The following is a 27031-nucleotide window of genomic DNA, read 5'->3' as shown; positions in this document are numbered from 1 at the left end:
GCGGAGAGAGAAGAAGCAGGCAGCGCATTCCTGCTGCTGTAAAATTCAGGACTTTCCCACTGGCTCCCACCGAAATGCTGCGGAGGGGAAAATATTTAGCTTGGAGATTCACACGGCTGCTAGGGCAGGCCAAGTTAAACCGCACGTATGATGACTACGGTCGGGAAGGTGGAGGCGGAGATGCCAGCTAACGGTACGAGAGAAAGTCTCGGGCCTAAACCGACATACCGGATACGTTGTCAGCATGCAGGCTGGTGTAACATTATAAGGTACGGTGAAATTCTAGCACGCCAGGTTTCCGCTCAGAAAAATGGTATTGGAAGTGGGTTAGTTGACCAGATTGGAGCTGTTACAGGAAAACTAAGGTCAGGAGAGTGAGTCAGGGGAATATCGATATTCCCACGTGAATCTGTTGTGCACCCTGACAGCTGTTCGTAGGAAGCATAGTGTTACGGCTATCAGTTTTTGGCTACTGTATGAGGGCCGAACACTTCAAACTCATAGGTCAGTGAATCAATACACATTCTTTACTGGAGTCAACAAGTTCAACTCAACAGTGATGGTGAATCATATTTCAAAACCATCAGATGCCTGTGGTTTTTCTATTAGATGTTAATGGAGAACGTGTGAGAATGAAAAATAACACATGAGATCTTTGAAACTTTTGACAGTTCTGTCAAATGAGATTTTTTGAGAGTTTTAAAAGCTCATGTCTGACAAGATTCCCAAGGCGATTTAAAAACAATCATAGATCTGAATATGAACTCATAACAGTAAATTGTTGTAATACGGTTCAAATGAAGATGAAGTAAGGAGGCGGGAACCGGCTAACATTCAAAAACTTTAACAAAATAAACAAACAATAACACGGAAATAAAAGGCCGGCAGTCGACAGTGAGGTGGCCACAAGAACATAAATACAAACTTAACACATGTCCGGGCCCGGTCCTCTCTCGTCCGAAGTCCTGTCGCTCGTCCTCTTATGCTCCCGATCTCCTCCGTGAGACATGCGGGACGGGTGTGCGCACAGCTGATTCCCACTATCACTCATCACTCTCTTCCCGCCTTCCTCGTTACAATTGTATAGCTCTTCATGCTTATGCCGGTATTCAGTAATATAGTTGTATATCAGTAGTTTACAATTAAAAAGTAATTCTAGATAACATATTAGCATAACTAGTCAATAATCAGAACACACCCCTTGCTTATAGACTGTTTAACACAGCAATGTTTTAAAGGGATAGTTCACCCAAAAATGAAAATTCTGTCATCATTTGCTCACCCATGAGTTGTTCCAAACTTGTAAAAAGCATCTTTGTTCTGTTGAAAACAAAATAAGATATTTTGAAGAATGTGGGAAACCAAACAGTTTTGGGTCACCATTCACTACCATAATAGTTTATTTTTCCTATGGTAGTGAATGGTGCCCGAGAACTGTTTGGTTACAAACATTCTTCCAAATATCTTTCTTTGTGTTCAATAGATTAAAGAAATGTATACAGATTTAGAACAACTTGAGGATGAGTAAATGATTTTTTAAGAATTTTCATTTTTGAGTGAACTGTCCCTTGTTGATATCTTTTTAATGCAAGTAATAAATAAAATGCTATTGACAATGCAAATCCACTTCACATTAGATTCATAGACAACTAGTCATCTATAAATCATCATTCAAACACAAATCTCATTTGTTGTGGATTAATTTAAAGCGTTCAAATGTAACACAACGCCGCGACAATACTGTATTGATAAAATACTTAGCAATTATCATGAGATGACAATTCAATACCGTAACATATCTTATGTCTGCAAATGTCATTTCATCTTAATTTGTCTTAAAACATGTTTAGGAGAAACATCCGAGAGATGACCCAAGCTGAAATGGCTTGTGAGCGTACTTGAAAACACAGCTAAAGGTTCAACTTCAAGTCAGGGAAGTCTATAATCCAAACTCCCCCTCTGCAAATAAATCCGGTTCATGTCAATCCGGAGCTCTTCAAAGCATCTGGAGTCTTAATGGAGATTAGCAAGCATGAGTTTGACCCGTTTAATTAGCCTTGCAACTACTACAGGTATAAGTGCACCCGCCTCCCTCTCTCCACCCCCGATGCCTTGATAACATCTTCCCATGCTGGCGACCCTCAGTCAAACCCCTCGGCCAAAGTACCTCAGAGCCACGCTTTAACATTGTGGCCTTCAAGAGCTGATTCCACGGAGGAGGCATTCAGACTGACTGGAGACAGTGCTCACTAAAACTGCCTCCATTGAGCTGAAGGCGTCTTTTATTAAGCTAATTAGCCCACATGGAATAATGGGGCTGTGTGGTGGAAAATGCACCCAGCTGGTAATAAAATCTGGGCCCTGTCATCTTTCCTCAGCAAAACATAGTCGCACGGCTTAATTTATGGGACAGTAATGAAAGAAAAGAAGTAATTAAACTAAGAAATAAGTGCGTTAGTGATCATGTAGACCTTGTTTTATGTTAGTTTTTCGATGTTAATATATTATTTACAAAAAAGAGCAATTCTCACTTTTCTGTCCAGCACCCTTCACCATTCAGTCTGTATAGCTGCTCAATGCCCGCGCACTGACTCCTCTGGGAAATTTCCATGATCTCTTCCCTTCTCCACTTTAGCTCCATTCCTTAAATTCCCTCTCCTCAACCAAAATCTGCATGGCCTGTCTTTATCATCTCTTTTATCACGGTAAAAACATTTGGGATCATTTAGAAACTATCCATTCGAAACACTGTCCATTCTTTAGATTAATCGTGATTAATCGCATCCATTGTCTTAACATAATATATGTCTGTGTACTGTGCATATTCATTTTGTACTCATAAAAACCCACACATACATGCATATACTTAATAAAAATACTAAAAACACTTAATAAACATTTATAAATAATTTAAATTATTCGTAAATATAAATAAATCCATGTAAATATTCCCTGAATATATATATATATATATATATATACTGTATATATGTACACGTATGTGTTTATAAATACAAAATGAATATTCACAGTACACAGACATATGTAAACACTAACTTTCATTCTGGATGCAATTAATCGTGATTAATCGTTTGACAGCCCTACAACGTGTCATTTTAACCATTAAACCCCCATAAAGTCATATGCACAAATCATTACATAATTACAGCATAAGCACCTGATCATTATTAATACGTCCAGTTGTGTATAACGGGATGCGCGTGTGAGGAATTCATTCCCTGTGGATGCTGAGCTCCAAATGCAGGTGCTTCACAGCTGCTACAATGAAATTCCATCGTCTCACAATGAATCTTATTTTAGTCACGGACAAATAAAATCGCTACTTTTAGCTCTGACCCCCCCAGTTCCCATGTAGCTGAAAAGACATTCCATTGTTTTTTACTTTGCGATTTGAATAGACCTTTCTTCAAGACCGAACTGCTGGCGCTCAGCCAGCTCCATTGTTTTACATTTTACATTCAATATTTCTTCACGTCGTCGTCTTGGATTTCGTTTTGGACGACGCTTGCGCTCTGTCTTCCAGCGACGGGGGTCAAAACTGTCAAAGCTGTTTTGAAAATTGAGCCGTTGGTGGTAACGGACTTAAATATTCCATCAATTTTAATAAAAGCATCACGGGTCCCTATCCTGAAGCGGCACCCTGAGCTTGTGTGGCTGAGCGCCGTCAGGCGTGGTTGAAGCCATTACAACAACTTTCCTGATGTTGACACTCGTGTTAGTCAATTCCAAAGTGTTTTGGCAGTCCGATGGTCTCAGGTTGCACTTATTTGCTGTGTGAGGTCTGCAGATGGGTTTGAAACGCTGCCTGAAACCTCCCCCGCTGAAAAACAGTGATATTATGTTAGAGCGACGCAGTTGAGGCCGTTTCTTTACGTCTGGAGATGTTGCGTCAGCGTTTCTCTTGGGGATTGTCTGGCTTTACTACTAAATTCCATTGCAAAAGCCTTAATGAGAAGGATTTTGTCAACCTCAAGCAACAGCGTTGAACTTGGCTAAATTGTTTATGGAAAACATTTGTCTTGACATATTTGAGTCATCTGGCTTATATTACTGGTGTACGCAGTATTGTACACCAGTATTTACTCATCGTGAGATTTGGGAATATTTGGGATTTAGAACCACTGTATTGTATTATTTCACATTTTGTCATCTCTATTGTGGTGTTGTTGTGAATAAAACATTGTAAGCCAGTCTAAGTTGGCTTAGATGTTATTTTTAGCAAGGGTATATTATTATTCTGTACTCTATTGCTTATATTTTACATTGCATGGTGCCGTCTATTACTTTAAGTCGTGATGCTGCAAGTTCAAGTTCATTGCAGTTACCATTTACCAGCTTTAAACCATTACCTGAAAAATGTGAGTCTATAGTCCCGAGTCATCTTTTGACACGACTTGGCGTGATTTCCTGGCTATCACGGCCTACAGGAACTGACTGAGTCCACCGTAAGTGTTTGCCATTTCCGCCCATGTACTGTCTGGCCTCGGGGTCTTGGTCAGCGAGCGGGCTGTCAACACAGGATGTGTGCGATCAGCTGATAGAAATCCATCAGAAGAACTTTACCTTTAGACTAGAGGAGAGATTGTACCTGGAATGCTAGAACCCAAACAAATGTCAAAGAGATGAATGCTGACGAATGTTGATCACGTGAAGGTGAAAGTTTCTCTGTTTTGCTTAAAAAGAAAAACTGAATCGGTCAGACGTTGCTTGTGGAGTTCTCAGTCATGCTTTTAAGACCTTGTGAGAAAATAAAGACAAATCCATAAGAATATAGAGCTATATGATTATTGTGGTTGGGATAATTTTATTACATTTTTAACAAATTTGATGAAAAAGAAGTTCATACTGTTTTAAAATCTTAGCTTTGACTCTTCAGTAAGGACTTCCAGATCTTTACAAATCTGCATTTGACTGCAAACTTGTTGACATGATGTCAAACGGGGATGATCCCAACCGTTGGGTTGTTTCAACTCATTGTTGGGTCAAATATAAACATTAATAATATATAAACATATAAATTAATTTAACCCAACGACTGGGTTCATACCTTTTTTGAACCAATGCTGGGTTGTTTGAGTGTAATTTAAATATATCAGTTGGCCAGATTTCATTTCACATTTCAGATGTATACCTCATATATATCTGTATGACAAAAAAATTAATGAAAATGTTTGATAAACTTGTGAAACAGACACACTGTTGTGAAACACACGCATGTGTGAATTCACCATTCTTGGCTTGGCAGCGAACATACTGCACACATTTCCCCCTGTGCCCCTTCTTATAGTCTTGGTGCTTGAGACGAAAGAGGAAAACAAGCATGTTTCATGGTTGCCACGGAGAGGAGAGCCAAAACAAAGGACTCGGTGATTCGACACCCGCTTCTTTTCTCCCGTTCTCATCTCCCTCCTCAACAGGGGCGTCCTCACGAGCGGCCTTTTTGCGAGGGTCAGGCGTGTCCGTGACTCTCTTCCAGGGTATTTTCCAGTCGCCATATTGACTTGGCCCCGTGACAGCAGAGCCGACAGCAAATGGATTTAGAGCTCGCTCTAAGCCAGCAATAATCACCGGCATGTTCGGATTTCTGTCTCCCGAACCGCAGAGAAAACACTCGGGCCGATCTAGAAAGAAAACGGGGAGAGGAATCCCGCCTGACGGACGTCAGCGATGGCGTAACCTTGGCGCCCTTCTTCGAGTGTCGTCAAAACGACTGAGGCTCGACTGGAGACGGGCCAACCCTGACACACGGCTCCAAACTGAGAGAGGCTGCCAGGCGTATAGCTCGGTGGGAACGTTTTTGCATGAGTGTTGGCGGATTTGGACGGCGACCACACCAGAAGGTTACCGAGGTCCACCTGCAGGCACTACGGGCACCCTCGTGGTCTTTCGGGGGCGGGATCGAGTAGTCCAATGGGGGTCACCGCAGGCGTGTCGTGTCAGGCGCAGAATGTCGTAATGAAGCCCATATGCGGTGAACACCGCAAGCATCTTGATCAAATTGGCAGCTATCCTCATATTCTCTCTCTTTTTGGCTCTTTCTCTGCTCCCCTCCCGTTTCTCTCGGCCTGCTGAGAGTAATTACCTCTCCTCCATCTCTCCATACACGAGTTATCTCAGGTTAGCCTGCCAGAGACATCACTTCTTGTAATCTCAGTACCTTCATGGTACAGCAGTATAAGCAATGATGTGAAGTTGACCGATGGCAACCACAATTGGCAATCGGCATCTCATTATTTCCATCCCAACTAATGTGCTCTTTGGTGGCTTCAAATCCCCATCCAAGCTCAACTCGTTCACCTCAAACACTACACCGTGAAGAATCAACTCGGTAAACAGATCCCGTGCGCAGCGTTCAGACGTTTCCAAAAGTCGACAATGAAAAACATTGTGAATGTTTTGAAACTGAACTCGCTCCAAGATCTAAAAACTCCACGTATGGCCGACCTGGCGAAGCGGATCCACGCAGCTCGTTCGTTTCGTAATTGACGTTAACTGCCCCCGTCTCTTACCAGGCGCCCTTCCAGAAATACAATCATAAGTTCTGCCGGAGGAATCGCTCGTTTCTTTCTCTGGAATGTATCGTTCCTGAATACAGGTCCTGGGGGAGTAATGGAAAAATATGGGCATATTTCAATAAACAATTGCAGCAGATGCGGACTGCTGGGCCAGCTTTACTCCGGCCCCTTGTTTCATGGATGACGTGAGGCATTAATAAAAGACAGGCACAGTCGACCAAGTCCACCGTTCTGAATTGATTTCAGGTGGTCTGTTTGGGCACTTAACCTTTAAATGTTATTGTAATGTTCTGTCCGTTGCTCAGCAATTGCCGTACAAAATCCCCGCAATAGAGCTGCAGTAATAAAACTCGCTACGGCCGAAGTGACGTGATTGCATGATTATTTTAATGCTTCTGTCATTTTAATGTAAGAAATCATTTCCTAAGTGGCCAGAGGAAAAGCAAATAAATTGCAAATGAGATCTGCTTCACACATCGGTTCTCACAGAGATGCTTTTACTCAAGTCTTCAACCACTTCTCAGATTATTCTCTTCAGATGAACACTTTTAGACAAGATCTTAATGTCTCAAACTGTGCTCACATCTATCTATCTATCTATCTATCTATCTATCTATCTATCTATCTGTCTGTCTGTCTGTCTGTCTGTCTGTCTGTCTGTCTGTCTGTCTGTCTGTCTGTCTGTCTGTCTGTCTGTCTGTCTGTCTGTCTGTCTGTTATCGAGAGAGAGAATTTCAAAAGAATGTATCATCAATTTATATCCATGTTCATTTATCTTAAATTACTTTGAAACAAAGTTGATACTTAAACTAAACTCTGACAGCAATGAAGGCACAATCTCTGCAGAAAACGTATTTGGTTGTATAGTACGTGAAATGGTCCTCTACATCTTTCTCTCCATTTCTAATAAGAACGTGTCATTCTCAATAGGCATTTAAAGCTTTACAGTTCGAAAAGTGACTTTTGGAAAAGTTTTGACTCACCTCTCACGCTTTCATGTCATTGTGTTCTGCATGTATTATTTATTCGGCTTCAACTGATGTTCACCTATAAGTCATAAAAAACAACTGAATAAATGACACTGTAATACACAAACCGACGTTTATGTCCTTTCTGAAAACTGTAAATATATATTTATATATTTTATATTTATTATTTACATATTTATATAAATAAACATTTTAAATATTGAATACATTTAATATTATTAATAATATTAACGATAATGATAATACAGTTTTTCTCAGTTGTTTTGGTACATTTCTCGAATCATCCTAGACCTTTGCAAAACAGTAAGTGCATTTCTCAAAACAAGTCGTACAAATAGCAAAACACCATGCATTACCGGCAAAAGCCAGTCTCTTGCTCAAAATCCTTTAGTTCATCTCTCAAAAATAAATATCTGTGTCAATGAACATGTCAGTGCCATCAGAATGACAAGTCCTTGTGCCATTGTGTACGGATAAGACAGTCAAATTGCTTAGTCATGTTGTCAATATAACCTTGTACTCTGGAGGGATGTTCTGATGTAAACGATGGCTAAAGTTTTGATGACAGTTATAGAGACTGGACATGATTCACGTTTACTGTTTGTACTGTAATTTATTGACAGTATAGGAATTACAGTGCAGTCCTCCTACACCTCCTGACGTTCCTGTCTGTTGGGCCACAAATTCTCATCCACATCACAACGAATATCTTCTCTTGCGATGCAGCGTGGAACGAATGCGTTTTCATTTTGGCCAAGATACAGTTACATCAAATGTGTACAGCACATATTGCATCTTCTTTTCTACATCCATAGCAAATGTGTAAAGGTCACACTGTACTGTATATTACTATACGATGTTGTACTGTTTACTGGGAGGTACAGTTGCTGCATGCTCATACATGTTTTACTTGTACATACTGGTAGCGCAGCTCCTTCACTCTTTCACCATTTCTTTCAAATGGAACAGTGTACAGCTGCTTCATATTCATTTGGTGTCTTTTCAGCACCCTGTCAATGGTTGAGATGCTGACTGTTTGGATGTTTCCAAAGATGTTGTTGTCCTCTATAATGGCACTCTTTATCTCCCTTAGTCTTATGGCATTGTTTTCTACAACCATGGTGCAAATAGCCTCCTACTGTTCAGGTGTGAAAAGGTGGTCTTGCAGTCCTATGTGGAAAAATATATAGTAATGCAAAACACAAAATTGAGTAAGATAAAATGTCACTGTTTACGTAAAGTATACTTACTGTATATTGTAAAATGCAAGTGGAATACTGTAATATTGTATGAAGCATTACAGAAAGTATACAGTATTACAGTACAGTGCCTATTGTTAGATTACATACCTGTTCTGTCAACGAAAAGTCTGAATGATTGAGGACTCAGTTGTTCTCCCAACACTTGGCTGCACCCTTCGACCAGCCTCGGCCATTGTAAACCCATGATTGAGAACGTGGTCTACAAGTGTGGTTCTAATCTCATCAGGAACGCGCATATGTCCTCGTCCTCTTCTGCCTCTTCCTCTGTTTTGCCTCCCAACTCCTCCTCCGCCACGCAGCCTCACTCTTCTTCTTCTTCTTCTTCTCCTCTCTGGCTATTGACCCCGTCCAATTCCTTGTCCTCCCATTGTCAGACATTGTATCATTGTGTTGTGCTCCGGCTATATACAAAGTATATACTAGCCAGTTGATGGTTCATGAGATGCACCTTCGTTAGAGAAAGTCAAGATTCACCTGGGAGCAATTTACCAATTCAGGACAGATTTGGAAAAAAAGTCTATTGGAAATGTATAGAAATATGCTTGACATATTATGACAACTTGTTCAACCATTTTGCATGTAAAGACTTATGCTATGAACGAATGGCTAGATGTTTAGAGGGGTAAGACAATTGCACAGAGAACTATATGATACATTTTGAGCAACATGACAATAGCAACTGATAATGTAGGAAACAGCAGAGAATTGTACATAATCATTTGCATGGATGTACCAAAGCATTTGCAACTTGTTCAAAGAAATGAGAAACTGCTTTTTTGATGTGCACATGATGTGAGGATTGAACAGGTAGTTTTGAGAATTTCAATTCTGATCTGAGAAATGTACCAAAGCGACTGAGAAAAACTATAATAATAATAATGATAATAATAAATAACACACAGTTATGATATTGTTGTTGCTGTTGTTTATCTTTTAATTATAATTTATGATAAATATACTTACAATTATAATCACTATTTATCAACTATTTAAATAATAGTAAACAAGTATACACACTATTTGGGGTGTGTGTATGAGTTTAGATAGTTGGTTTGACAGTTTTTGAGTGTTGAGTGTTTTCTAATGTGTCTCAGATGCCACGATGGTTAATGATGTGGCTTGCAACTCAAAAGTTGTAGGCTTAAACTAAAGTGATGGTTCAAACCTGTATGACTTTCTTTCTTCTGCAGAACACAAAAGAAGATCATTTGAACAATGTCGGTAACCAAACAACATTCAATTCTATTGTATGGACACAAAACCAATGCAAGCCAATGGGTATTTTCATTTTGGGGTGAACCATCCCTTTAAACCAAGCATGAGATGACCTAGAGCAATACAGATTTGACAAGTGCCTTTGCACCATGTTTAACTATGTGTGCAGCACCTGTGCCGCCTCTGCAACTATTCCACTTTAAGTCCCAAACGTGTCGTAAAATAACAAGTATTACATCTGTTTGTAATACTTGACTAGCTGTCTACTTTCTGTAACTCCTTCGACTGCAACCAGACTGTTTAAATTTCAGCTTGAATCTTTGAACCAAAAACGCAGTCCAGACACGAATATCAGGACTTTTCAAATAGTGCTTTCAAAAAAAGACAAAACTTAATTATATCTTTTGAAACAAACACAGAAACGCTCATCTGGTCTCGGAGGCCGGTTTTCTCATAACGCGTCTCGAAGCATCTTCTCAAACAAGGGAGAACAGGACAGACATGTGCACTTCATTTTCAAGTTTACCACTAAGTAAACAGACAATGTCATTTTCATTGTGTTATGTACATGTTGGCAGGTGTGGCCGCATAACGTATACGCAGGTAAAGCCTGACGTTATAGCGAACTCGGTGAACTGTTAGTGTGACGTCCTCAAACAGTTCAATATTATGCGACGTACTGAATGCGTTTTAGCATTTTATAAGACAGAATACGTATTCTCTTCATACATTTTAAGCAAACAGATGTGAGACAGGACCTGGTTGCTGTGCGATGCATTAACAGCTTTAGGAGACCCGTGCCAAAATCTGCATTCTGCGTGAAGTTCTGTGTGAGTCCTTGCGTGCAAGCGCTTGCAAAGCTGCACTTTTTATCCTTTTTTTTAAGTCGGACTACAAAATAACTTGAATGTGTGTTCTGACACACTGATTTGATTTTCGTTGCTTCTAAGTATTCGAGCATGCGGATCAGAAAATGCATTGTAGGTTTTTTTTTACAACGTATAAGCAACCGTAATGGAAACAATTCCATATTTTGAGAAGAGAGACCAAGACAGACAGATAAGTGATTGTAAAATATTTTGAATGAATGAAGAAAACTATGTCTTGTAATAGCTGTCTTCTGCTATAATAAGTGTCATTCTTGAGGGTGTGAAGATGTAATGTTGACAGATGTGATGTTGACAGACATTTTGTTGTCTTTTCACTCGGGCTGTCCTCATTCAACACAAATCATTGCATAAATAGATCTGCAGGCAACACATTTCACATTTAATGTAATAGGCCCGATCATTTACACTCAATTACATCGCTGACAAGTCTGCATTCAAAATCCCGTGAAAGAACATGAAACGTCGTCGAACGCCAAAACCACCTCAAGAGAGCCGATTGTTTACTTCTGAACTCATCCTTCAGACTTAAACGTGTCAATTACAGTAAGACTCACGGTAATTGTGCGGCACGTTATTGTTAGGAAACAATACTAAAAAAAGCATTGGGTCATAGACAGATGGACTCACAATTAGTATTTCAACAAACCTGTTGACACACATTCCCGGTCTGACCTTTTTACTACTGCCAGCAACAGGGGGCCGTCAAGGTGCATTCAGGTGCGCTGATGTCTTACCAGAGATAATGCATAGCAAAAGGCACACGGGACAAATAATTAGGACTCCCACAATCCCCTGCCGAGCGCCTGTCTCAGGTGTGTGTTTGGGTATAAACAAACAGTCTTTGTTTCAGAATACATGTTTATCAGGTTGAATCAAAGCTTGCACATAACAATGCCAGCAAGCAATTTGGTTCAAGCAAAAACGACGAGAATTAAAAATGAAACTTGAACTGGGGGCTTCGGACGCTCACAAATACTTCACATGCTTTTTTTTTGTATCTCAAATGAGATGTAAATATGCTTGTTTATTGCGGTCAATGAATGAGCTTGTATTCATTGTGTGCCGTTCGAATTTGTAAAGTGGAGTTAACATAATCTGATAATGACCTGGTAAATAGAAATTTAGGTTTATAGATGTATTAGAAATAGATTTGAGCATATAGACGTGTAGTTTATTTTACCCAGTACTATGGTCATTTATTTTATTTGAATTTATTTTGCTTTTTTATTTATTTCCTGAAAAAAAGGGAAAAATGAATTGGTGTGGTGGCTATAGACCGCTTCGCAAGATGTAAACACTGGTCTAGAGGCAAGTCCGGTTTCATTTTCATTTATTTTATTTTTAGTCTTACCTACATAATTCAATCTTAAATATATTCGCTTATGATTCAGTAATAAATGTTCTTCTGGTTGTATTTTGTTTAAAACGTTTGTGTAGTGTTAAAAAACTGAAACAGTGCTGTTTATATAATATCTAATATCTATAGGTCAAACTAAAGAGTTTTTAATTATTAGAAATATTTATCAAGAAAATTCGAAAATAACACAAATAAACAAAAACATTGAATTATGTTCATTAAAAGTTTTAGAAGTACAGTTGTCCCTTTATAATCAAGACACTGAAAACGTTTGAACATGCATTTGACTAGACCACAACCATAAAAGCACTTCCTGTTTATTTACTTTAAGAATCTATTTTTTTTATTTTTTTTAAATCTGCTGGTCTGGAATACTTCTGAAACATGGCAGTGTGTGATACTACATATACTGTAGCTCTTCTTAAAATCATTTCTAATTTGCTTTGGATAAACGTTCTGCTAAAGGAATAACTGTAAGCGTAGCCTAGAAGCCTCTTTCTCTACGGCAATCTTTGAATCTCTATATCTGAAAATAACCCAAAACTATGTTTGATTAAAGCGCCATTGTCTTCAGATGAATCTCTAGAGTCGACCCTCGGGACATAAATCTCCATGAACCGCTTCACATTTCCCTGAAGTATGAAGCAGTTACAGTTACCCTTTGCAGAATGGATGGCTTCAACGTTTCAGTTTGATTTACTCTCTCGTGATCCAATGTTTTGCAATTGTTAAAGGTTAAAATCTGTGCAAATCATGTAAAAGGTAACTGCTCATGTGGGACTCGCTCGTGGTAAAAAAACACCCGTTTGATAAAGGCGGCTGGCAGGGCAAGGTGAGTTATGCTTAGCGAGTGTTGCGTAAAATCATCAGACTTTGGAAAGGCATAATGTTTCTTGGCTGCGTCGATTCAAAATGAGATGATCACCTAACATTTGTAAAAAACATTACATGAAGGATTAACCATGGGTAAAAAAGTCACCCGGTTCATTTTCTGCTCTCGACCTGCTTTAAACCCATCGTTTGAATGGTTATTTCTCAAAACACCTCGCAGCATCCCTAACTCGCGACCGTGACGTCATCCGGCCTTTTCATTTCAGCCTAGCGCAGCACAGCACGTGTGTCATTTTCCTTCAAATTGCAGACTCTGTCAGCACGTCAATGGCGAATTACTAACCTAAAATGACATGTTTGGCTCAAATAGTATAATTACATGATTGGAGGGTTCGCATGTGTTGTTTAATGCGACTGTGACTTAATGGGGGATGCGGGGTGGGCAGCGGTCACCCCGAGTCGACATGTGGCGCTCGAACGTAAAGGGGGCCTGGCGGAGAAGGAGCTTGCGTCAAAAGCCTAATTCCCTCCCACGCGTACTGCTCGAAAGGAACCTTAAGCTGGCTGGTATGAGTCACTCTGGAAGGAATGCAGGTACGGCACCTTCGTCTAGACGGCCTGTTCCGCTGATCCCACGTCTGTAACATTCCCAAAGTCTCCCGCAAAGCCTCCACTCGGTCCTGCGAGGTGCAGACAGGTGCCTTATGGGAAGACAGAAAAAAAACATTGAAAGCTAAACTAGGACTTAGGGAAGTATGCATGCAACTCTTGACACGTTGTTGTAATGTTTGTTTGCGTAATGCTGAATTAAAGAAAAGAATGGTGAATAGACTGTGAGGATTAAATGAACAGGCAAACTCATGCATATAGCGTTTGTCATCTCGGAACTAATAAGACAAGGCTGCGTGACTATAAGAATTGTTATAGGTTATTTAACATGCAGATGTGAGTTTTCTAAAATAAACAACTTTATTTTAAATTGCTGAATAAATAACATTAATCACTTTAATTGTTTACCTGTGAATAATGGCACACAGGTCCTCCATTATTTATATTCCCATGCCTTCAGTAACTTTACCTGACAATAAAAGAAAGAATACACAATAAAGAATACAGAATTAGATCTGTCAAATGATTAATCACAAATAATTTTGTATTTATAAACACATACACATATATGCTTATATTTAAAAATATATATAAAAATGAATGAACATTTATATATCATTTAAATGATTGGTAAATATAAATAAATAGGCATACATGTAAATATTTCCTAAATATGAATACATATACTGTATGTGTATGTTTTAGTGTTTATAAATACAAAATTAATATACACAGTACACAGTCATATATTATGTAACACAAACTTTCATTCTGGATGCGATTAATCACCATTAATCATTTGACAGCCCTGATATACTATATATACAGTATATATACAGTATATATATATATAGTATATCAAGTGTAGTTCAATTGACCAGAAGCCTAATAAGTATTTGATTTATAAGCACAATTGAAAGCGGACGTCAATACAAATCTGATCCCTTTTGCTGATCGATCATGCATGTAACCAGATCAAATCTATGCCAGACGTCTAAAAAAAGTATGTCTGGTTGACAAAATACATGCGGTCCAAGAATCTGGTTGTGACATCTGTGCTCATCTTCTAGATGAATGTTAAGGTTGCGCAATATTTTCGCATACAGTCGGAAACGCTCGGGGCCATTGAATTTCACTCAAACATTGAAAGTTTGACGTGCAATGTGTTAAAAATACTTCTCGGATCACATGACCATGTACACTTGTGGTCAAGGTAACATTCTTGGAGGTTTGCCAGGCCAGGTGTTTGACATACGGAGACATTCCGTAATAGCGTGACAAAGGCCAATGCGATAACCAAACAACCACAACTATATGAATATTTGTGCGTGGATTGTTTGGTCGGCGTCCCATGTGATGAATGTACACTTTCACTGAAGAAGAAGTGCAAACAAACACAACAGGTTCTCATGGGAATCCTTAACGGCGTGAAATGTTCTGTGGACGTTACATTATTCGTATTGTGCAAATAACAGCCTGTTGCAAACATAAAACAAGACTGCAATTTTTATGAGTTGAATATCACGGTTATTGTGCTGAGGGAATATACATTTTTGGCTCAATAAAAATCAGCGGTGGTCTATAACGGAGTCTGTTATTTCAATGATGTTACGCTTGGTATTTTCTCCCTCACGCATACCGACCCCGGTACAATTTTGTCACACCGGCTTTCTTTGAAACTGCCAATGTTTGGAGGAGAAAATCAAACAGGCTTGGAATGCTCCTCACCGGGCGATGTTGTTTTTCGACGTTCTGAACGCGAGCTCACGCTTAGATGAAACTGGAACGAATCTGAGCTTCAGAGCATTTTGAAAAAACAAACAGCGTGTTTTGCGGCCCCTCTTGCCCACCGCTATATTCCTGGTGGCGGGTCAAATAATCACCCGGAGCTGTTGGATCTCAAGGGTTTCGTGTTGATCCTGTAACAGTATAACTTGTAGTATAGTGTGTAACAATTTAATTCCGGCTTCCAAAATACAGGTGCAAGGTGTCTTCTTTCTTTAAAACGTGGATTTATTTGACTTACTGTTTGTTTGAGGAAAAAACGCGACTGCTATTAGAGGATGTGCTCGCTGGATTACTCGAAGTCAACGTGATTGTACCTTTTTTTGATGTCTGAGAGATAAGAACTAATTCTGCATCTGGTAAACAAAACAAGCTAAACTAATCCGGGGACGAGCTCCGGGAACCAATTTTGGAGTTTGTTTTCCGTGTGTATGAAGTACATTACTGGTACGTGCTTAGACAAGCTTCAATATTAGACTTTACTGTATCTCATAAGTACGATTTGAACAGGTATTAAAGGTTCGGCATGTAACCTCACATTGTTTGGCCTGTCAAGGAGAGGCGTGCTATTGCGTAAATCATCTGGCGAATGATCAAATGGATGAAAAAGGAAGGAGGGACCCGAATCGTATCTACGGATCATAACGTCATATCTCAGATATGTACTATAGCAACCATCAAAACAGCCAGTCAAATCTGTTTTAGCCTTAAAATGTTTCATTACACCCTAAAAAAGCAGCAATGCATGGTTTGAATACCATTAAAACTATTCTATCCACGTTTGCCATTCCCAGACAACCTGTAAATATCTCTGTAGTGAACCGTGAGAGCGTTGTCCTGTCGATCTTGTTTTGTGCACCTTACTGCTTTGACAGCTGCTTGCCCGGAGGGGGAGGAAAACCTGCTTTCATCCCTGGACGTTCACCTGACCCTTTCTAATGTAATAAAGGCCCGCAATGTTTACAGTATTGGTTTTACTTTAGAGAGTCCTAAAAATTTGTCTTCCAAGCAGGAGGTTGTACTCTTGACCTCATATAAGGTAACGCGCCATGATTGGTTTCACGTGTTTTCTATTGAAACAAAATGACAGAGCGACTGTAAATTCCAAGTATATTATTATCAAAGAATATTAATAATATCTGTTAAACAGCTAGATCCCATTTTTCTTTATGTGCCTTTATAGTTTTCAATCTTTCGAAAAAGACGTACCCTTGCTTTCCGAAACAAAGCGAGTTTGGATTAAAACAGGTTGTATCTGTTTTGGTCACGAAACATTAATGTATCACACCTTACTGTATCTGTTTACTTGCATTAAAATAAATGTGGGCCTAAGGGAAGATGTCGTTGTTCTCTGGCAGCCCGGTTTAGTGGGAAAAGCAGAGAGAAAAGCTGTTAATCCTTGCCAAAGGCTGGTGTTTAACCGGGATTCACCTGTTGTAAAGCTGGTAAAAGTGTAGAGCAATCAGACTTACTTTAGTGACTCTTAAAGGAACAGTACACCCAAAAATGAAAAGTGTCGTTTTTTCATAATAAATAATAAATTATTATTTACCTACCCCCAGATTCACACAGTTTTTTCTGTGAAAGAAGAATTTTAAGATTTTTACATACAGTGGCAGTTCTCCATAATACATGAGTTCTGTATAACTCCAAAAACACAACAAAAGTGCTATAAAGTAGAAAAATGTATATGTAGTATAGTGTGCAAGTATACAGTCATTTTGGTTTGTTTGTAAACAAAAAGCAACAAAAGCAATGAACGAACACAACTGTGGTCACTATAAAGTTGTTAATAAAAAGTACATATATGGAGCACCGTGAAGGTTCCTAAAAAATATTTTTGCGTAATACTGCATAAGAAAAAGTCTTTTCGCACAGGGTTGAGTGAGTAAATGACCAGATTTACACTGCTGGTCAAGTTTAGGATCAATTATTTTTTTTAATTTTCCACATTTAAGATGATTACTAAACCCATCAAAACCATGGAATAACACAACTGTAAATGTGGGAATTATGTTGTGACTAAAAGCATTCAAAATAAATTATTATTAAAATGATATTTAAGCATCTAGAATTTGCAAAATTGTGCACTTGGCATTTTATCATCCAGCTTCTTGAGGTCTCAACCTGCAAAGCTTTTTAAACAGTATTGAAGGAATTTCTGTCTATTCTGGCCTCTTATTGGCTGCTTTTAATTCATTATTCGGTATATAATATTTTTTTCAAATCAAAATTTTGTTTTCTAATAAAATTGTTGGCACAATTACATTTCAAACATTGAAACATACAGTACACCTTCAGATTAAAATGATATTTAAAGTCATGAGAAACATTTTTGTCAAGCGATCCCAAACTTTTGACCAGTAGTACAGATTACTTATTTATTTACTCTTGGTTGGATGTCCTTCTGAATCTGTGTTTAATTTTAGCTTCCATGAAGCAACCGACTGTCCATCTGCGTGGCGTGTTTTTATTTAGCTTTGTTTTCAATCGCAAAGCATGAAGCTTTCACTCACGGCCAACCGCAAGCTTTCTTTTCATTGTTCTCAGCCCTTTTAAACTTGTTTGGCGAGAGTTAAGATTAGAACAGGACTTGGCACGGCTGCGACGATTACCTGTCTCAGGTAAGAACTGTCTGTACGCAGGATCCACAATGCCCCGCGGCGCTCCAACCTCGCATGATCTCTGCTTAAAACGCGAAGCGCACGGAACAGGACGTCTCTGCTTTCTTGGAGCTGGCAGACGCATGATTGAACATGTCATATTTTATGTGGACAAGTTTGAGTGCTCTGATCTGTAGTCTGCATATTTTGGGAGCTTATGCGCTGAATTCACGAAACGTCTTTTCAGAGATAGTGTAGCGCAAACACCTGTGTTTTATATTAACCGCTCACAGGTCCAGCTTCAATACTGAGCTGTATTTAAATTAAGTCACCTTCAAACTTTTATCTTATACGTGCCTCCTTTAATTCAGCTATCCAATGCAATGCTATGCCGAGTCCATATACCATATGCCAGTGCACTAAATTTTTATATAATGTTTGGACACTATATTGAGTGTTAAACACGCTTTATGGTAGTGTTTCGGATGGGAAACAATGTCTTCGTTTTAAAACGCCATAAAGATTAATGATTAGTAGTTTGGTGGAAAGCAACCATCCCCACGTGTTCCTAACTATTATCTCCAAATCCCCTACCTGGTGTATAGCTTAGATATGACATGTTCCCTCCTTAGAATATCGATTAAATGCTTTGTTTCTTTGTTTAAGGAATGAGTCACTTGTCGCCAGATAAATGTTTAAAGCAAGAACAATGTCAATACGCAAGGCAGCGTTTGACTTGAATGTGAGATACCAGCGTCCTGAAAGGATTAATCGATGAACAATTCCTAATTTAAGATCAGTTTATCATAAGCGGTGATCGCTAAGGCAAGCATTGGAATTATTATTCGTATTTAAAGAGATCTGAACACAAAAAGCTAATCGTATGTGTTAAACTTACGTAACCACATTCAACGGACATCTCTCATTGAGAAAGAGACAAGTGTCATATTTGAGAACCAAGAAAAAACTAAAAAACGAGTTAGTTTTACTTTTTTATAGATACATGAATAATAATTTTGCTAAAACAATTTTGGGACTTTCTATTTTCACTCTCCTATTTTTTCATCGTGATATTTATAGACATGCAAACACGGCACATGTCGTCGCATGCATATTCAGTCCAAACACTCACGACAGAACTTCAAAATATACGTGCGCTTTCCATCCGACATGCTAAACCGTCGGTTTATATACGTATATTTTGGCGGTGTCTTTATGTGGGATGTGTTATATTTAACTTCTTTCATTAAAAAAAAACCTCCCCCCTGCACTTCACTCATCTTGGGCCTTTTCTTGTGTTGAGCGTAGCCTCTTATTTAAAGGGAATAATCTGTAAATTGCATGCTGGTTTAAGCTTAATCATAACAACTCAAAGTAAATAGGTCACAATGAGTGCTTCTTTTTGACTCTACCACCCCCCCTCACCTCCTTGAGTCAAATGGAAAGCACATGTGTCTCCAGGGTTTATTTTTACTCCCCTTTAAAGCAGTTTGGAGGGCTAGAAACCACTTCATGGCTTCGGAGAGTGGTCGCCGCATGGAGGGGACGAAATTACGGGACACGTGTTGCCCTGGCATTTTTCCTGCATTCCGACGCGGGAAGTTGTATTAAAGAGGCGAATAGGGATGCGGATCGACGTGTGGGGGGGTTACCGACCTCTTTAAAGATGAGCAAGTGGACTACCATGTTGAAAAAACTCAGGTGGTCTTGTCTGGAGCCCAAAATCTTTTAAAACCTGCTGGGAGAACTGGCAAACCATTTTAGCTGCTTGCTTTCATTGGTTTATGACCTTTTATCGTAGCCAAGCTCACTGTAAAAAAATCCTGTAAAAAATATTCAGTGAAATACTTTTTTCCCTGTAAAATTCCATGGTTTTCCGTTTTTCTTTTTAAATTTGCGGTCTTACTGTAATTTGACAGTTTTTGACCGTATTTCAAAAATAGACTGTAAAAACGCAAAAAAACGGTGAAATTTTCAGGCAGCTGAGGCCCCAGAAATATACCGTAAAATAACAGTTTTTCGCGTAAAATTTTTCCTGTTTTTCTTTTAAACTTTTAAATTGGTTTTTGACCGTATTTCAATATGTGAAAATATGTTTTTACAGTGCATTGTAGCTATCAAATACACAGTTAGAAACTGCTTTAGCTTCTATGAGATGAACAGTAAACATTATCTCTATGAAATATCCGACGGCATGGCGTACATCCGGTAAACAGCATTTGTTGTGTAATCCATCACATTATCTTCGCTAGACATTCCTTGCATGCAATGACATTCACCTATTTGTGCCTAACGCCGCTCGCTGGCAAAGATCTCAGGTCTTAAAACAAACCAGAAGTTCATCTGTTAGTGAGTGTTCGCTCGAGGGTTTAGTGCGTGTGGGATTACACAACATATCAACTGATGATGAAATCCAGCATAATGGGGGAGATTTCCAAATTTTAGGTACACCTGGGATAACAGATAAAAGCTGTAGTTAAACAAACAGATAGTTTAGCCAAAAATGAAAATTCAATTAATGTAATTCAAAAAGAAGATATTTTAAAGAATGTTGGTAACCAAACAACATTGGACCCCATTGACTTCCATTGTATGGACACAAAACCACAGAGAACTTTTCTCAAAATATCTTCTTTCGTGTTTCACAAGAGAGTCTGATACAGGTTTTGAATAGCATGAGGGTGAATAAATGGGAGACCATTTTAATGTTGGGTGAACCATCCCTTTAAATAAGTTTCAACAAAATATTTTAAAGGTACAGTACATGCAAAATGACATATTGGCCCATGAGTAAATAAATAATACTGGATTTTAGTTTTTTAGATTCATTTTTAATCCGATTTTAAACAATGTATCCCAAATCTGCTCTTATTATGTGTATTGGTACTTGAAAGGTTGATTTCAGGTACACATCAACACTCACCTCTACATGCTTCATTTATTAGAGGTGAAAAGACTGAGGGTTCAGAACGTATCATCATAGCAATAGGAGTTCAGCAGTCAAATGTCCTGGAGACACACATCAACATACTGTCAGAATACCAGTAAAAGTTCATACCTTGGCAGTCATGTGATGCCCGAGGGCACAGCAAGCTTGGGACATGCAAAGATATTTCCCTGTAACATGCTCCAGGGAGAAAGATTAGATTTGAGATATCTTCATCACTGATGACTTCACATAACCTCAACATTTTTTTATTGGGATTTAAAGGGGCAGTTCGCCCAAAAATGGGAATCATTGAAAAGATCTGACTTGAATGATGACGTTGGTTACTCAAGCAGAAGTGGGCCGATGTCTAGATGTTCAATGAATAATAACTTTAATTTCATTCATATGGTCTCAAGACTTTGAATATGGCATATATTCAAAGTCATATGGAGCATGTTAATGATGCTTTTACGCAGCTTGACAACACCGGTCCTTATTCGCTTTAAATTAGCCTTTTGTGTTTCACAGAACAAAGGAAATCATTTGGGTCTGGAACCACATTAGAGTAAATCTCCAAATTTTCATTTTGGGGTGTATTATTCCTTTCTTTAATACATTTGCCTTTACAGAACGATTCAAGTCACACGCATCTATGTCACGGATGAGGTATTCAAATAGAATCGGTCTGAAAGCTTTTTCCGTCAATCCTCGCTCCATAAACCAAATCCTTCTATATGTACTTGGCTCCCGTCCAACGGTCCCACATCACTCAACGCTACTCAACTGTACGAGATCCTCGCCTGCGCTCCTTTGAGGAACGGCTGCATGCTCACGTCACAGACCCAGGTGCGCTCACACGCAAGGGTTTCCCTGCGGTCGCTAGGCAACGACGCCAGAATAACAAACACCAGGACTCCCAAGCACGCAACACACCTTTCCAGAGCGAGAGGCACTCGGTGTCCTGTGGAACTCGATATACGTAGGCATTAGATCACGTCAAAGACACACATATGGATGTACGAATGCCAGAACACTTAAAATTGATATTTTATGAGTTAAGGTTTTCGGTTTCTAAAACAAACGTATGTTTTCTGCAGGGGCGAGGTTACATCGATAAGCCGGATATAGCCCCAATGCGCTGTTTGACCCGTATGGAGTGAAACAATGTAACCAAACCAATGAAAGCTGATCATTGTGAAGCTCGGGGGAATTACTGGAGATCTCATTTGGGGGTTTAGTATCCTTACAAGAAATGAAAACAGAAACAAATTAGACCGTAAATTGTTTACAGAGTATCATACAGTAAGTGGATACTGTAGTTTTGATAAGTTCCAAGGATTTCATAAGAAATGGACTTATAAGTAATATAATAATACCAAAAACTTGTTTGTTTGCAGACTATTCTGAACAATCTGTGTACAGTTCGAGACATTATTAAGATCTCTTCTGACACTTGAAGGGACACGTGGGATTATGCGAGTCTTTTCCATCCAAGTCTCCATTGCAGTCTAGAAGACCTGAATGAGATATTATGCAACAAACTGAAGTGAAAGTGACCTATTTGTCAGGTATGGTAGGGGTAAGGTGCCTTGCTCAAGGACACCTCAGTCGTTACCCGCCGGCCCTGAGAATCGAACCGGCAGTCTGACTCTCTAACCATTAGACCACGACTGCCCCAAACTGCAATGAAATATAAACTAATGCAACTATAACATTCAAAAACTATTTTACACTCTTGACGGTTTGTTCATGGTTTGTCTTTCAGTCACAATTACACTTGACACCGTCCAGAACAACAGAGACAATATTTCAAATGGTGTGTGGGGAACAGCGCCCTCTACAGAATTGTGTTGGTTATGGCACCCAAACAGCTCTTTTCCAGATGTTTCTGTGCACAATGTGTCTTCCCAGATATTTAAAATAACACAGACAAACCCCCAGGACACATCAAATGAAATACATCTGATATTCAAGTTGTTTGTTAGCGACAAACACAAAACACTCATCCGTTTGGAAGCCTCCACACTTCGTTATTAATGCCGCAATTAACCAGTCTCACCGTAATACCCTCATTACCTCAGAGTATCAGACAAGGCGTTTACCAAAAGCCCTTCATCCTGTCTCTCGTGAAGAAACACACACAGCCGCATTGACCACAAGCACCTCGCATACCAAAGTGAGGCACACAGATTAGATAAACTGCACAATACTCAGGGGAAACGTCTGCTTGACAAAGTTCTCCTCAAACAAGCATAATACTAGTATCAGACATGCAAACATGGGGGGGATTTCTTCAGTGGTCCTACGCTGGGAGGATTCTGAAAGTTCAAAATGTCAAGTGCCAATACAGCTACTTTTTCAGTAGTGCACCCCACGATAAATATCCATATTTTGTCTGTGCACAAAAATATATTTAAAGAATCATCACACACCTGTATTTTATACAGAACTAAAATGTAATATATTATTTACAGTAGCTACTTAATCTTATTTACATTTTTATCATATTTTTTTATTTTTAACCATTTGCAGATGTAATTCACATGAATCAATATTAAAGCATCACTTTGAATTGGCTCAGCATGTGGACAGCAATGTCTCAATTATTGTGTGCTCGCAGACAGTATACAGTAGCTCTAAACCACTTCCTTTACCACATTCCAATGCTCCTGTACAATAACGTGACACTTCAGAGCGCAGAAGGTGACATCAACTCAATGCGGGCCACTGACCTCAGCTCCTGAAATAGCCAAACACGGTTTGCTGGAGGAAAAGCCCTTTGTTGACGGTTTCCCCCTTTAGGCATTATGTATGATTTTTGCTCATCACTTGATTGATCTGAGTGTGTGAAAGAGACATTTTAAAATTTGTATATGGCCAAAAATGATTTTGCGTTTTGCTTTTTCACGTCATGGCAATTATATAGCTATTTAATTAGCCTTCAGTGTTTCTCCAGTGTTGAAAAATACAGAGATTTTTCTTTGCCCAGACGCACAGACAGACCCACATACTTTTGTTGCTTACTATTTCAGGCAAAATATTGTGAACATAAGCACAAGGGATTGGTTGGGTTTGTGGGTTACCAATTCAATTTCCCAATTCAATGCAGTGTCAGATTGATGTCAAAAATGGCAATCGCGACTTTAAATCAAAGTTATTATGGCCCGGTTTCACAGACACGGCTTAGTTTAAGCCAGGACTGAATGCCTTAGGTGAATTAAGATATTTATGTCACTTTTATAAAAATGCCTTGAAATATTTTTAAATATTTCTGGGCAAGTTATATTCAGTTAAGAAAGGTCTCACATTCATTTTAGTCTAGGACTAGCCTTAAGCCTGGTCTGTGAAACCGAGCCTATATTTACTCAAACTAAAACTATGAAAATAATTATGTTAATTTTAAATTAAATACAATATCAATCTACATTTTTTGTAAACTAAATGAAAATCAGAAATGTTGCCTCAGCAATAAACTGAAATTTCAGAAATAAAATAAAATCAGCAGTAGGCTAAAATAAAATAATGAATTGAATGTATGTCTTACTTATAGTTTAAACTAAAACTAGAATAAACGAATTAAACTTATATAGCAACATAAAAAATAAAAATAAATAAAATGACAAGACAAAAAATTAACATGAAAACTAAAAATATAAAAATAAAAGCTAATTCAAAATATTAATAAAATTACATTATAAAAACATAAAAAATAATTATGCTGCAAATATATACACATATTGTATAATCTATAGCGTAAAAAATCTTTAAATTTAAATTTACCCAGAATTCTGCGTTATAGTACAAAAATAATATATTACAAAAAAACACACATTACACCCGGCTTTGCAAGTAGCCTATCTTTCAATATTTCGCACCAAAGCACCATTTTATGCTGCACAATCTAACAATGTTCCAGCTTTTCACCAACGTGCTATCCAAAGCGAGTTTGCCCATAGAGAAAAATATTATCTTTGGGGGAAAATATGTGTTATGCATAATCCACAGATCATCTTAGATCTTGGCAAACCCTGCAAAGAACCACTATGGCTGGCTAACCAATGCTTTTGGATGGATGTGGATTGTAGACATAGCGGAGAGGAAAATTCGGGAGATTCAGAGCATTATTTGGATCCAAAACGTATGTAAATAAGAAATTTGCATTTACAGCACCTCATCAATGCCCAGAGCAACAATAAATCAACCTGTGATTATGGCAAAACAAAACAAAGCCCAGCTGGACCTTAGGATAGGCTATCCATCAACTTAGACCCAAACTTAAGAGATACAATGTCTGAATCTCAAAACTGAGCCTCTGTAAAAACACAGACATTCAACATTTGAGTCGAATTTTGCTATATGAAACAAAACTATATAAACGTCAACTCTTTTCTTAAAAAAGGCTGGTATATGCTGGTCTGCTCATAGTCTTGCTGAATGAAAGAACAGCTGTATTGAGTTTCACTCTTTAACTCTGAGCCAAATCTTTATCTATAATGCGATCTGGGGGCCAGCGGTGGAGGTGAACCTGACGTCCGGCCCAGGCTCAAACAATAGGCCGTGTGCGCATGTTTGCTGTTGAATTTGTCAGTGAGACCAAACCAGCTGTCGGAGGAGACCATATGGTTACACTATATCAAGTGTGCAAGCCTCGCTGTATAACAACAACAATGAAAGGTTGTCATTAGGTTTTTATTGGCGCTGCAGTGTGTGGAGGATTAAGTGTAAAGTGGGAAAAATGTTTGTTTTGAGAAAAGACCATGGATAACTCATTCATTCGTGTGTATGACATTGCCATTAAATCTTATGCGAGTAAATACTATATGTACAAAGGGGTATGTTGTAAAATGAGGGGAAAAGCCCACTCCACGTCCCAATGTGAAGGCTGCCAACTCAAAGGTTGCATACGTCATCAGATAACCAATGCGCAGTTATTTGCTCTTCAAGAACCCAAAATTGAATATTATAGTGCCATGGGAAAAGCAACATACACCGCTATGGAATTTAGGGATGTTTACATAAAACTATGGAAAACAGACCTCATCTTTTCTATTTGCATATAACTGACGGACATATCTAGACTTTGTCTTTTGAGTAATGCATAACAAAGATCGGTCAACAGACTTTTCCAACATATTATTGTGAAGGATCTGAATTATTTATTTATTGGATGATCAAGGATAAACATTGTATATCATGAAAATATGTTTTGAATTCACTGTATTTTTTTGCGTGCTTGTTGTTTTTGAATGGTAGGTGCAATGTCTTTTTAACTTAAATTACTCTCTTAAAAAATAAAAAATGTATATGTGGACGCAAACTTACCTCAGGTTTTTGCATCTTGTATGCTCTATTTAACTTTCTGATAATAAAAAAATTGCATTTAAAAGTATACATCTATCTCTTGGAAATGAGCACGTACGCTTTTAAATCACGTTTGGCTACCATGACGTTCCCTAACCCACTAAATAAATAATAAGACCTAACGTTACTTATAAAAAAAAACATCACAACAGGAATTACGTTAGCGAGAGAACTAAATCTATTATACCAGATACTTTATTTTAATATAATATTATCGTGTTTGGCGGTCTCGTTAGTTCAATTCCGTATCTCCGGAAGGTTACACAGGCACGTGACGCGTCCACAGCAACAAACTTTTGTTATTGTTGTTATTTGTTATTACGCACTGACCGAGACATTTACGATGAGAAAACAACCACTTGACGTTCTTTTTTACTAGAGGAGAGGAAGAGGGTTAAGGAGGAGGGCAAAAGATAGTCCTTTTAGAAAAATGATCTGCCGTGTCTTCTGTAAAGTAGAAAAACAGTTCTTGGAGAGACCTAATGTCAGGGAACCTCCTGTCTGGGGCCGTCGTGCTCGCTTTTAATTATTATAGTACTATAGTGCAAAATTATTTACTAATAAATGCATTAAATGTCAAATTAAAAAACATAACCAATGCACAGTTATTTGCCCCTCTCGTGATATGGTCAGCAGGGTTGTGAGCTGAATCAATGTATCGCCA

This window comes from Triplophysa rosa, linkage group LG25 (genome assembly GCF_024868665.1).
Source record: "Triplophysa rosa linkage group LG25, Trosa_1v2, whole genome shotgun sequence".
NCBI classification, from domain to species: Eukaryota; Metazoa; Chordata; class Actinopteri; order Cypriniformes; family Nemacheilidae; genus Triplophysa; species Triplophysa rosa.
This window is presented reverse-complemented; position numbering follows the sequence as displayed.